Raw genomic sequence first — 12,750 nt, forward strand, 5'->3', positions numbered from 1 at the left:
TTTAAAGACTCAATCTGATAAGATACCTTCAAAGGGGAAACTCAATTCATTACCAGAGAGTAGAGGGGGAGGAGAAACATAAGATCCAACTATAATAGCAAAGCTCGCGATATATCAAGATCGTATCACCTCAAGAACACGAGAGAGAGAGAGAGAGATCAAACACATAGCTACTGGTACATACCCTCAGCCCCGAGGGAGAACTACTCCCTCCTCGTCATGGAGAGCACCGGGATGATGAAGATGGCCACCGGAGAGGGATTGCCCCCTTCGGCGGGGTGCCGGAACGGGTCTAGATTGGTTTTCAGTGGCTACAGAGGCTTCTGGCGGCGGAACTCCCGAACTATTGTGCTCCTGGATGTTTTTAGGGTATATGGAGATATATAGGCTGAAGAAGTACGTCAGGGGAGCCACGAGGGGCCCACGAGGGTGGAGGGCGCGCCCTAGGGGGGTGTGCGCGCCCCCCTACCTCGTGGCCTCCTCGAAGCTTCCCTTACGTGCACTTCAAGTCTTCTGGGCTTCTTTCCTTCCAAGAATGGGTTCCGTGAAGTTTTAGGTCAATTGGACTCCATTTGATTTTCCTTTTCTTCGAAACCCTAAAACAAGGTAAAAACAGAAACTGACACTGGGCTCTGGGTTAATAGGTTAGTCCCAAAAATGATATAAAAGTGTATAATAAAGCCCATAAACATCCAAGACAGTAGATAATATAGCATGGAGCAATCAAAAATTATAGATACATTGGAGACGTATCAGCATCCCCAAGCTTAATTCCTGCTCATCCTCGAGTAGGTAAATGATAAAAACAGAATTTTTGATGTGGAGTGCTACTTGGCATAATTTCAATGTAATTCTTCTTAATTGTGGTATGAATATTCAGATCCGAAAGATTCAAGGCAAAAGTTCATATTGACATAAAAATGATAATACTTCAAGCATACTAACTAAACAATTATGTCTTCTCAAAATAACATGGCCAAAGAAAGTTCATCCCTACAAAATCATATAGTTTAGTCATGTTTCATTTTCGTCACACAAGAATGCTCTCATCATGCACAAGCCCGATGACAAGACAAGCAATTGTTTCATACTTTAGTAATCTCAAACTCATAAACTTTCACGCAATACATGAGCACGATACATGGATATAGCACTATGGGTGGAATAGAATATAATGAGGGGGTTATGTGGAGAAGACAAAAAGGAGAAAGTCTCACATCAACGAGGCTAATCAATGGGCTATGGAGATGCCCACCGATTGATGTTAATGCAAGGAGTAGGGATTGCCATGCAACGGATGCACTAGAGCTATAAATGTATGAAAGCTCAACAAAAGAAACTGAGTGGGTGTGCATCCAACTTGCTTGCTCACGAAGACCTAGGGCACTTTAGGAGGCCCATTGTTGGAATATACAAGCCAAGTTCTATAATGAAAATTTTCCGCTAGTATATGAAAGTGACAAAACAAGAGACTCTCTATCATGAAGATCATGGTGCTACTTTGAAGCACAAGTGTGGCAAAGGATAGTAGCATTGTCCCTTCTCTCTATTTCTCTCATTTTTTTGGGCCTTCTCTTTTTTATGGCCTTTCTCTTTTTTTATGGCCTTTCTCTTTTTTATTTTTTATTCCTCACTTGGGACAATGCTCTAGAAAATGATGATCATCACACTTCTATTAATTTACAACTCAATAATTACAACTCGATACTAGAACAGAGATGTCTCTATATGAATGCCTCCGGCGGTGTACTGGGATTGCGATGAACCAAGAGTGACATGTATGAAAGAATTATGAACGGTGGCTTTGCCACAAATACTATGTCAACTACATGATCATGCTAAGCGATATGACAATGATGAATGTGTCATGATGAACGGAATGATGGAAAGTTGCATCACAATATATCTCAGAATCGCTATGGAAATGCTATAATAGGTAGGTATGGTGGCTATTTTGAGGAAGATATAAGGAGGTTTATGTGTGAAAGAGCATATCATATCACGGGGTTTGGATGCACCGGCGAAGTTTGCACCAACTCTCAATGTGAGAAAGGGCAATGCACGGTATCGAAGAGGCTAGCAAGGATGGAAGGGTGAGAGTGTGTATAATCCATGGACTCAGCATTAGTCATAAAGAACTCACATACTTATTGCAAAAATCTACAAGTCATCAAAAACCTCGGCACTATGCGCATGCTCCTAGGGGGATAGATTGGTAGGAAAAGACCATCGCTCGTCCCCGACCGCCACTCATAAGGAGGACAATCAAATAACACCTCATGTTTCAATTTTTTTACACAATGTTTACCATACGTGCATGCTATGGGACTTGCAAACTTCAGCACAAGCATTTCTCAATTTCACAACTACTCAACTAGCACGACTTTGATATTATTACCCCCATATCGCAAAACGACCATCAAGCATCAAACTTCTCTTAGTATTCAACACACTCATAATAAATTTTTATTATTCTTGAATACCTAGCATATTAGGATTTTAAGCAAATTACCATGCTATTAAGACTCTCAAAATAATATAAGTGAAGCATGAGAGTTCATCTATTTCTTCGAAATAAAACTACCACCATGCTCTAAAAGATATAAGTGAAGCACTAGAGCAAATGACAAACTACTCCGAAAGATATAAGTGAAGATCAATGAGTAGTTGAATAATTATGCAACTATGTGAAGACTCTCTAACATTTAAGAATTTCAGATCTTGGTATTTTATTCAAATAGCAAGCAAAGCAAAATAAAATGACATTCTAAGAATGGCAAACATCATGTGAAGAAGCAAAAACTTAGGATCAACCGAAACTAACCGATAGTTGTTGAAGAAGAAAGGTGGGATGCCAACTGGGGCATCCCCAAGCTTAGATGCTTGAGACTGCTTGAAATATTATCTTCGGATGCCTTGGGCATCCCCAAGCTTGAGCTTTTGTGTCTCCTTAATTCCTCTCATATCACAGTCTCCCTAAATCTCAAAAGGTTCATCCACACAAAACTCAACAAGGACTCGTGAGATAAGTTAGTATAAACCATTGCAAAAACCTTATCATACTCTAATGTAGAAAATCACTAAAATTATTATTCAACATTTCATACTAAATTCCTCTTCATATTTAATAGTCCTATCCTCAAATAGAATCATTAAAGAAGCAAACATATGCAAACAATGCAAACATAACAGCAATCTGCCTAAACAGGATAGTCTGTAAAGAATGCTGCAACATCCATACTTCCCTAGCTCCAAAAATTATGAAAGAACATTACCACTGTAGTAAATTTATCAGAGCTTAATGTGCAAAAGGTTTCAACATTTTATCACATTCTGACTTTTCTAGGGAATTATTGCAACAGCGGTAAACTTCCTGTTTTCAAACAGCAACATGTATACTTGTAACATAGGCATAGTAAAGGCTATCAATGCCACTTTTATTGAAATAAAAGATGCAAAATATTGTTCTAAATAACAGCAAGAAAATCCTAAAAAAATAAATTGACGCTCCAAGCAAAACACATATCATGTGGCGAATAAAAATATAGCTCTAAGTAAAGTTACTGATGAATGAAGACGAAAGAGGGGATGCCTTCCGGGGCATCCCCAAGCTTAGGCTCTTGTTTGTCCCTGAATATTACCTTGGGGTGCCTTGGGCATCCCCAATCTTAGGCTCTTACCACTCCTTGTTCCATAGTCCATCGAATCTTTACCCAAAACATGAAAACTTCACAACACAAAACTTAACAGAAAACTCGTAAGCTCCGTTAGTATAAGAAAATAAATCACCACTTCAAGGTACTGTAATTAACTAATTATTTATTTATATTGGTGTTAAACCTACTGTATTCCAACTTCTCTATGGTTTATAAACTCTTTTACTAGCCATAGATTCATCAAAATAAGTAAACAACACATGAAAAACAGAATCTGTCAAAAACAGAACAGTCTGTAGTAATCTGAATAAAACGTATACTTCTGGAACTCATAAAATTCTCAAATAAATTTCTGGACCTGAGTAATTTATCTATTAATCATATTCAAAAATAATTAACTAAATATCACTCTCCAACAAAAAATGGCAGCAATTCTCGTGAGCGCTAAAGTTTCTGTTTTTTACAGCATGATCAACAAGACTTTCCCCAAGTCTTCCCAAAGGTTCTACATGGCACGAACACTAATTAAAGACATAAAACCACATCTAAACAATGACTAGATGAATTATTTATTACTAAACAGGAGCAAAAAGCAAGAAACAAAAATAAAGTTGGGTTTCCTCCCAACAAGCGCTATCGTTTAACGCCCTAGCTAGGCATGATGATTTCAATGATGCTCACATAAAAGATAAGAATTGAAACATAAAGATAGCATCATGAAGAATATGACTAGAAAATTTAAGCCTAACCCACTTCCAATGCATAGGGATTTTGTGAGCAAACAACTTATGAGAACAATAATCAACTAGCATAGGAGGGCAAATCAAGCATAACTTTGAAACTTTAACCACATAGAGAGGAAACTTGATATTATTGCAATTCCTACAAGAATATGTTCCTCCCTCATAATAATTTTAAGTAGCATAATGAATGAACTCAACAATATAACCAGCACATAAAGCATTCTTTTCATGATCTACAACCATAGAAAATTTACTACTCTCCACATAAGCAAAATTCTTCTCATGAATAATAGTGGGAGCAAACTCAACAAAGTAACTATCATGTGATTGAAAATTAAGATCAAGATGACAAGGTTCATTGTTATTATTATTCTTTAAAGCATACGTGTCATCACAATAATCATCATAGACAGGAGGCATGCTTTCATCATAATAAATTTGCTGATCAAAACTTGGGGGACAAAAAATATCATCTTCATCAAACATAGCTTCCCCAAGCTTGTGGCTTTGCATATCATTAGCATCATGGATATTCAAGGAATTCATACTAACAACATTGCAACCATGCTCATCATTCAAATATTTAGTGCCAAACATTTTATAGATTTCTTCTGCTAGCAATTGAGCACAATTATCCTTTCCATCATACTCACGAAAGATATTAAAAAGGTGAAGCGTATGAGACAAACTCAATTCCATTTTTTTATAGTTTTCTTTTATAAACTAAACTAGTGATAAAACAAGAAACTAAAAGACTCGATTGCAAGATCTAAAGATATACCTTCAAGCGCTAACCTCCCCGGCAACGGCGCCAGAAAAGAGCTCGATGTCTACTACACAACCTTCTTCTTGTAGACGTTGTTGGGCCTCCAAGTGCAGAGGTTTGTAGGACAGTAGCAAATTTCCCTCAAGTGGATGACCTAAGGTTTATCAATCCGTAGGAGGCGTAGGATGAAGATGGTCTCTCTCAAGCAACCCTGCAACAAAAAAACAAAGAGTCTCTTGTGTCCCCAACACACCCAATACAATGGTAAATTGTATAGGTGCACAAGTTCGGCGAAGAGGTGATGATACAAGTGGTATATGGATAGTAGATAATAGTTTTTGTAATCTGAAAATATAAAAACGGCAAGGTAACTAATGATAAAAGTGAGCGTAAACGATATTGCAATGTGTTGAAACAAGGCCTAGGGTTCATACTTTCGCTAGTGCAAGATCCCTCAACAACACTAACATAATTGGATCACATAACTATCCCTCAACATGCAAAAAAGAGTCACTCCAAAGTCACTAATAGCGGAGAATGAACGAAGAGATTATGGTAGGGTATGAAACCACCTCAAAGTTATTCTTTCCAATCAATCCGTTGGGCTATTCCTATAAGTGTCACAAATAGCCCTAGAGTTCATACTAGAATAACACCTTAAGACACAAATCAACCAAAACCCTAATGTCACCTAGATACTCCAATGTCACCTCAAGTATCTGTGGGTATGATTATACGATATGCATCGCACAATCTCAGATTCATCTATTCAACCAACACATAGAACCTCAAAGAGTGTCCCAAAGTTCTACCAGAGAATCACGACAAAAACGTGTGCCAACCCCTATGCATAGGTTCATGGGCGGAACCCGCAAGTTGATCACCAAAACATACATCAAGTGAATCACGTGGTATCCCATTGTCACCACAGATACACACGACAAGACATACATCAAGTGTTCTCAAATCTTTAAAGACTCAATCCGATAAGATAACTTCAAAGGGGAAACTCAATTCATTACAAGAGAGTAGAGGGGGAGGAGAAACATAAGATCCAACTATAATATCAAAGCTCGCGATACATCAAGATCGTATCACCTCAAGAACACGAGAGAGAGAGAGAGAGAGATCAAACACATAGCTACTGGTACATACCCTCAACCCCGAGGGAGAACTACTCCCTCCTCGTCATGGAGAGCACCGGGATGATGAAGATGGCCACCGGAGAGGGATTGCCCCCTCCGGCAGGGTGCCGGAACGGGTCTAGATTGGTTTTCGGTGGCTACAGAGGCTTCTGGCGGCGGAACTCCCGAACTATTGTGCTCCTGGATGTTTTAGGGTATATGGAGATATATAGGCGGAAGAAGTACGTCAGGGGAGCCATGAGGGGCCCACGAGGGTGGAGGGCGCGCCCTAGGGGGGTGGGCGCGCCCCCTACCTCGTGGCCTCCTCGAAGCTTCCCTTACGTGCACTTCAAGTCTTTCGGGCTTCTTTCCTTCCAAAAATGGGTTCCTTGAAGTTTTAGGTCAATTGGACTCCGTTTGATTTTCCTTTTCTTCGAAACCCTAAAACAAGGTAAAAACATAAACTGGCATTGGGCTCTGGGTTAATAGGTTAGTCCCAAAAATGATATAAAAGTGTATAATAAAGCCCATAAACATCCAAAACAGTAGATAATATAGCATGGAGCAATCAAAAATTATAGATACTTTGGAGATGTATCAGTCGCTTCCCAGTCTTTTGCTAGCCTTCACTTGTACTAAGCGGGAATACTGCTTGTGCATCCAATCCCTTAAACCCCAAAGTTATTCCACATGAGTCCACTATACCTACCTATATACAGTATCTACCTACCTTTCCAAGTAAATTTGTATGTGCCAAACTCTAAACCTTCAAATAAATATCCTGTTTTGTATGCTCGAATAGCTCATGTATCAACTAGGACTGTCTGTATCTTCCATGTTAGGCGGGTTATTCTCAAGTGGAGTGGATTCCGCTCCTCACTCGCGAGGTAAATGGCTGGTCACCAGGATGCCCAGTCGCATGCTTTATGCAAACTAAATCAAAATAGTTGCAAACAAAAATCCCCCTGGGACTCTTGTTAGTTGGAGGCACTCGCTGTTTCGAGTAAGCCATGGATTGATGCTTGTTGGTGGAAGGGGGAGTATAAACTTTACCATTCTGTTTGAGAACCGCCTATAATGTGTGTAGCATGGAAGATATCGCCATCTCTTGGTTGTTATGTTGACAATGAAAGTATACCGCTCAAAATATTATTCACCTCTATTTCAAAACCGAGCTCTGGCACCTCTACAAATCCATGCTTCCCTCTGCGAAGGGCCTATCTATTTACTTTTATGCTAAGTCATCATCCTCTTATTAAAAAGCACCAGTTACAGAGCACCGCTGTCATTTGCATTCATTATTGTTAGTTTACATTGAGTATGACTTGACTGGATCTCTTTTACCATGAATTACAATGTCTAGTCAGTCCTTGGTCTTTAAGGGTGCTCTGCATTTATGTTTTGCGGTCTCAGAAAGGGCTAGCAAGATACCATCTTGTTATATCATATTATGATTGTTTTGAGAAAGTGTTGTCATCCGAGATTTATCATTATGGCTCGCTAGTTGATTATGCTATTGATGTGAGTAAACTTGAGATCTATGTGTTGTTGTAAATGTGGTTAGTTATAATCTTTGCTGAAAACTTGAATGCTGGCTTTACATATTTACAACAACAAGAGCAATAGAGTTTGTAAAAGTTTTTCTTTATCACTTTCAGTTTGTCAACTGAATTGCTTGAGGACAAGCAAAGGTTTAAGCTTGGGGGAGTTGATACGTCTCCAACGTATCTACTTTTCCAAACACTTTTGCCCTTGTTTTGGACTCTAACTTGCATGATTTGAATGGAACTAACCCGGACTGGCACTGTTTTCAGCAGAATTACCATGGTGTTATTTATATGCTGGAGCAAACGTTCTCGAAATGACCTGAAACTTCACGGATGTAACATCCCAAAATTCTAAATGTTGGAATGTTATATTAAATAAATAATTCTGATTTGTTTATTTGATTGTTGAGTGATTGATTGTGTGAAATTGAGTGTAATTTGAAACTTTTTGAAAGTTTAATGAGAGGGAATGAAATGACTTTCCCAGGCTTTCTTTTTGACTTTTGATCTCTGAGGATTCAAATTCATTTCATCATCATAACACTAGAGTGAAGATGACATGACTTCTTCCATTTGAAATGAAAAGGGTTTTTGAAAAAAAATATTTGAATTCCATGTGAAAGTATTTCAAATTCATAAACTTTAAGCAACTCAATGATTTTCATGAGGGAAGATAAAATACTTCTTCAAAGTATATGAAATATGAGTTGGAAGTATGAAGAAAGGTTTGAAGATGGTTTGAATTTTTTTTAAATTCAAAACCATTTGGAGTTATTTGGTTTATTTCGAATTATTTTTCTCCAAAATTAAACTATATGGAAAATAGGTTAAAATGATTCCCTACATTATAAAAATGGAGCAAATTTAGTTTAAAATAATTTTGGTATCTCAATGTAATTTTATTTGAATTTTAATTGCATCAGTAGCACTTTTTGACTTATTAGAATTTATGTGAATTTTATTTCACCATGTAAAAATGTTCTTGTTGTATTATTTATTCTTCCGGTCATTTTGATATATAATATGACTCTATAAAAGTATTAATGTTTTTCCGTTCTTTAGTATTCTTGTCTGTGCTTTAAAAAAATAAAAATAGCCGAAGCCAACGGACCAAGGGCCCACCTAACTTTCTCTCTCTCGCTCTCCCTCGGCCCACGGTCACCCCCACACGCGAAAAATCTTCGCGCAGGTCGCCCGACCCCTCGCTCGTCTCCCGCTGTCACTGACCGCTGGGGCCTGCGCCCTTCTTCCTCCTCCCGCAAGCCACGCAGGGCATCGCCGCCGCCGGAATCCTGAACTTCTCGGGATCGCGATATTCCGATCCGCCCCCTGCTCCAAGTCTCTCCCCCTATATATACTCCTCTCCTCGACCCGTTCCCCATCCTTCCCCTCGCCGAAACCCTCTGCCTCGCCCGGATTACCTCGCCGGAGCACCACATCACCGCCGCGCCATTGTTGCCCTGCCGCTCCACCCCGACCACCTCTCCGCCGTTCGAGACCGCCCTCCAACCTCCCCTCGCTCTTCTCCACCACCTAGACCACCTCTTGGAGCTCTAGGGGCACTAGAGCCATTGCTCCGCAGCACCACCAGTGCCCAGCGCCGGAGCGGACCTTGCCTCTCTCGCCTCAGACATCCCCAGAGACGGACTCCACCACCATCGATACCGCAGAGACGCGCCGCGTCCGCCCGTATCCTTACCCGTCGCCGAGGACCACTGGAGGCCTCGTCTGCGTCATCCCCGAGCCGCCACCGCCGACATCGACCTCGCCGGAGCTCTTCCACCGCCGCGGTAAGCCTCCGACCGTCCGATTTAATTCCAACGCCTTAGATTAGATCCAAAATGAACAGTTAGGTTATTTTCAATAGGTCGGTTTAGTTACGGTTTATTTCCGGTTTAGTTCCTGGTTTAGTTAGACTGGCCCGACCGGTTTTTTATTGTTATTCGCAAGCGCAGGTTTCTCTTAAGTTGAGCCTAAGCGCTGTATAACTTCAGATCGCACAACCCTTAGGCCCAAGAGCGCCTGTTTTTGTTTATTTATGTAATTTCGTTTCTGTTTTTAAAACAGAAAGGTTTCAATCTTAGATATTCTATAACTTTTATGTTTTATATCCAAATTGAGTGATTCTTTTTGCATTGTGTCACAAATTTGTTGAAGTTTCCGTTTGTGTACTTAGTTTTCAAATTTGAGTAGTGTAAATTTGAGTTTGATGAAATTTGTTCAAATCACTATTTTGGCCGTATCTTGAGTTTTATTAAATATTTTTGATTGATTCTTTTTGCTACTGTTTTGTTATTGTTTGGTTTATATAGTACAATATAGTTATTTATTTTAATTTATTTTTAAATTAGATTTTTAGGCCAAACAGTATTGTTTTAGTTCTACTTTTGTTTTAACCTTTTCTTTATAGTTGTAATGGTTTTTTAAATTATTTCTTTTTGTCACTTTTAACAAATTTAGTTTTTTTCTGTTATTTAACTGTAGACAATTTTATTCTTATTTTAAAAATTTATTTTGTTAGTTTTGTATGGAAACTTGTATAGGTCATAGTTAGAGTTTTATAAAAGCTTTTTATTTGTTTCTTTTTGCAAATAAAGTTTTATGAAAAATACTTTATGAAAAATACTTTTTTGTTGCAATTATTAGTTTAATATTTTCTTTGTTAAGTTTTGCTTAGGACAAAACTATTTTTGTAGTTAAGGCAAAAGGTTTTCCTAGTAGGTTCTTTATAGTTTCCCCCTATTAGTTCTTTCGATGTGCTATTTGTTTTGTGTTGGGTTTTCTTATTGAGTTTTCTTTTGATTGTTAGATTTGCTTGCTAGAATGCTTGCTTATGTGAATGTCATGTTTCTTATTATAGATTTTCATTGGAGTGTTGCGAATAGTCCTATCAAGTTAGTTTCAAGAGCATTTTTATCTTCATCAACTTACCAGGCAAGTTCACTTTGACCATGCTTTTCATACCTATGTTTTATTTGCATGTAGTAGCACATTTTCAATAATCCCGCCAGTAGTGATATTGATTTCTTGTAGTGGAGTAGAATGCATGAGGTAGGAACCCACCTCCCTGTTACCAAGCCCGGGACGTATATAGTTTAATTGCTACGCTGTAGTAGACGGGGTTTGGTATGAGTGCTCGGGAGTGGTGTGAGAATGAAGGACTTTACGTCAAAGACGACAACTTCATGATGGCATCTGCAAGGACTGCATCTTTAGGACTCCTCAAGATTTTGAGACTCGAGACAAGAATTCAATACACACTACTGGGTGAAGGACGGTTGACGGGCACCCTGGAGAAACCAGTGGTTGGCCGGGATGCATGGAGAAGCGCCATGACATCTTGCGGAAAGCTTCACCCAGACTCAAAGAGACAGAAGAATACTTCATGCCCGAAAGCTTACCTGTGTAACCGCAAGTCACTATGGGCTCTGGCTTGGTTGACCTTAGTGGTGACTCTGGCTGGGACGGTGATAGCAGATGTAGAACTACGGTAGGTTGGATGAGCACCGGACAGTGGTCAGAGGAACTCCTCGGAAGACCATGTTTCGGTCATCTTATTCTCAAACACCCTGAAGTGCGAGAATGTAAAGAGAGGGATCGAATCTTGCGGGTAAAGTGTACAAACCTCTGCAGAGGGTTAAAAACCTAATCGATTAGCCGTGCCCCCAGTTACGGACAATTTGAGCCTCTGGACTTGGATCTATCTCAGAACTCTCAACACCGGATTGATAAATTAATTGTGGGCAACTTATGATGATTTGGGCTATGAGACATCGGTTGGCGGAACCATGTCATGACAGAAAACTCCGTAGTACAGACTCCTGATATTCCTTTGTTGTAGGGAAAATAAAACCAGCTTTTACGCAAAAACATCAGACACAGAGCCACAAAGCCATATTGCATATAGAATAGTTTTATCATTTGCTTTCCACCTATTGTGATCTTGCCGGTACATTCAATGTACTGACCTACACGGCTGCAATGTCTCATGTTGCAGATATGTTCCTTCCGATGAGTAAGAGTACGGTACAGGGTTACAGTCTACACTCAACCTGCCGATGGCGTTGGTGGGACTCCATACCGATTATTTGTTTCTGCTGAGACTTATGAGGTATATATCAGTTTTACGTTATTTATACATGTGATTGCACTTTGATATATACATTGATGTACTGTGTGTGCCAGCATACCGATCCAGGGATGGCACAGATACACAGAGGCTTGACCGTCTGAGGTCGGGTCGCTACAACGGAGCAACTTTTCAGAAAATATGAAAAAATACCTGCAAAAGATGAAGGCCAGGGGGCCACCACCTCTCCATGAGGGTGGGGGCGCGCCCCCCTACCTCGTGGGCCCCCTATTGCCTCTCTGACTCCAAGTCCAACTCCATATATTGAGTTTCGGGGAGAAAAAATTCAGAGAGAAGAAATCATCACGTTTTACGATACGGAGCCGCCGCCAAGCCCTAAACCTCTCGGGAGGGTTGATCTGGAGTTTTTTCGGGGCTCCGGAGAGGGGAATCCGTCGCCATTGTCATCATCAACCATCCTCCATCACCAATTTCATGATGCTCACCGCCGCGCGTGAGTAATTCCATCCTAGGCTTGCTGGACGGTGATGGGTTGGATGGGATCTATCATGTAATCGAGTTAAGTTTTGTTAGGGTTTGATCCCTAGTGTCCACTATGTTCTGAGATTGATGTTGTTATGACTTTGCTATGCTTAATGCTTGTCACTAGGGCCCGAGTGCCATGATTTCAGATCTGAACCTATTATGTTTTCATCAATATATGAGTGTTCTTGATCCTATCTTGCAAGTCTATAGTCACCTATTATGTGTTATGATCCGTTAACCCCGAAGTGACAATAATCGGGATACTTACCGGTGATGACCGTAGTTTGAGGAGTTCATGT

Source organism: Triticum aestivum, chromosome 5A (assembly GCF_018294505.1).
Source record: "Triticum aestivum cultivar Chinese Spring chromosome 5A, IWGSC CS RefSeq v2.1, whole genome shotgun sequence".
In the NCBI taxonomy this organism is placed as follows: domain Eukaryota; kingdom Viridiplantae; phylum Streptophyta; class Magnoliopsida; order Poales; family Poaceae; genus Triticum; species Triticum aestivum.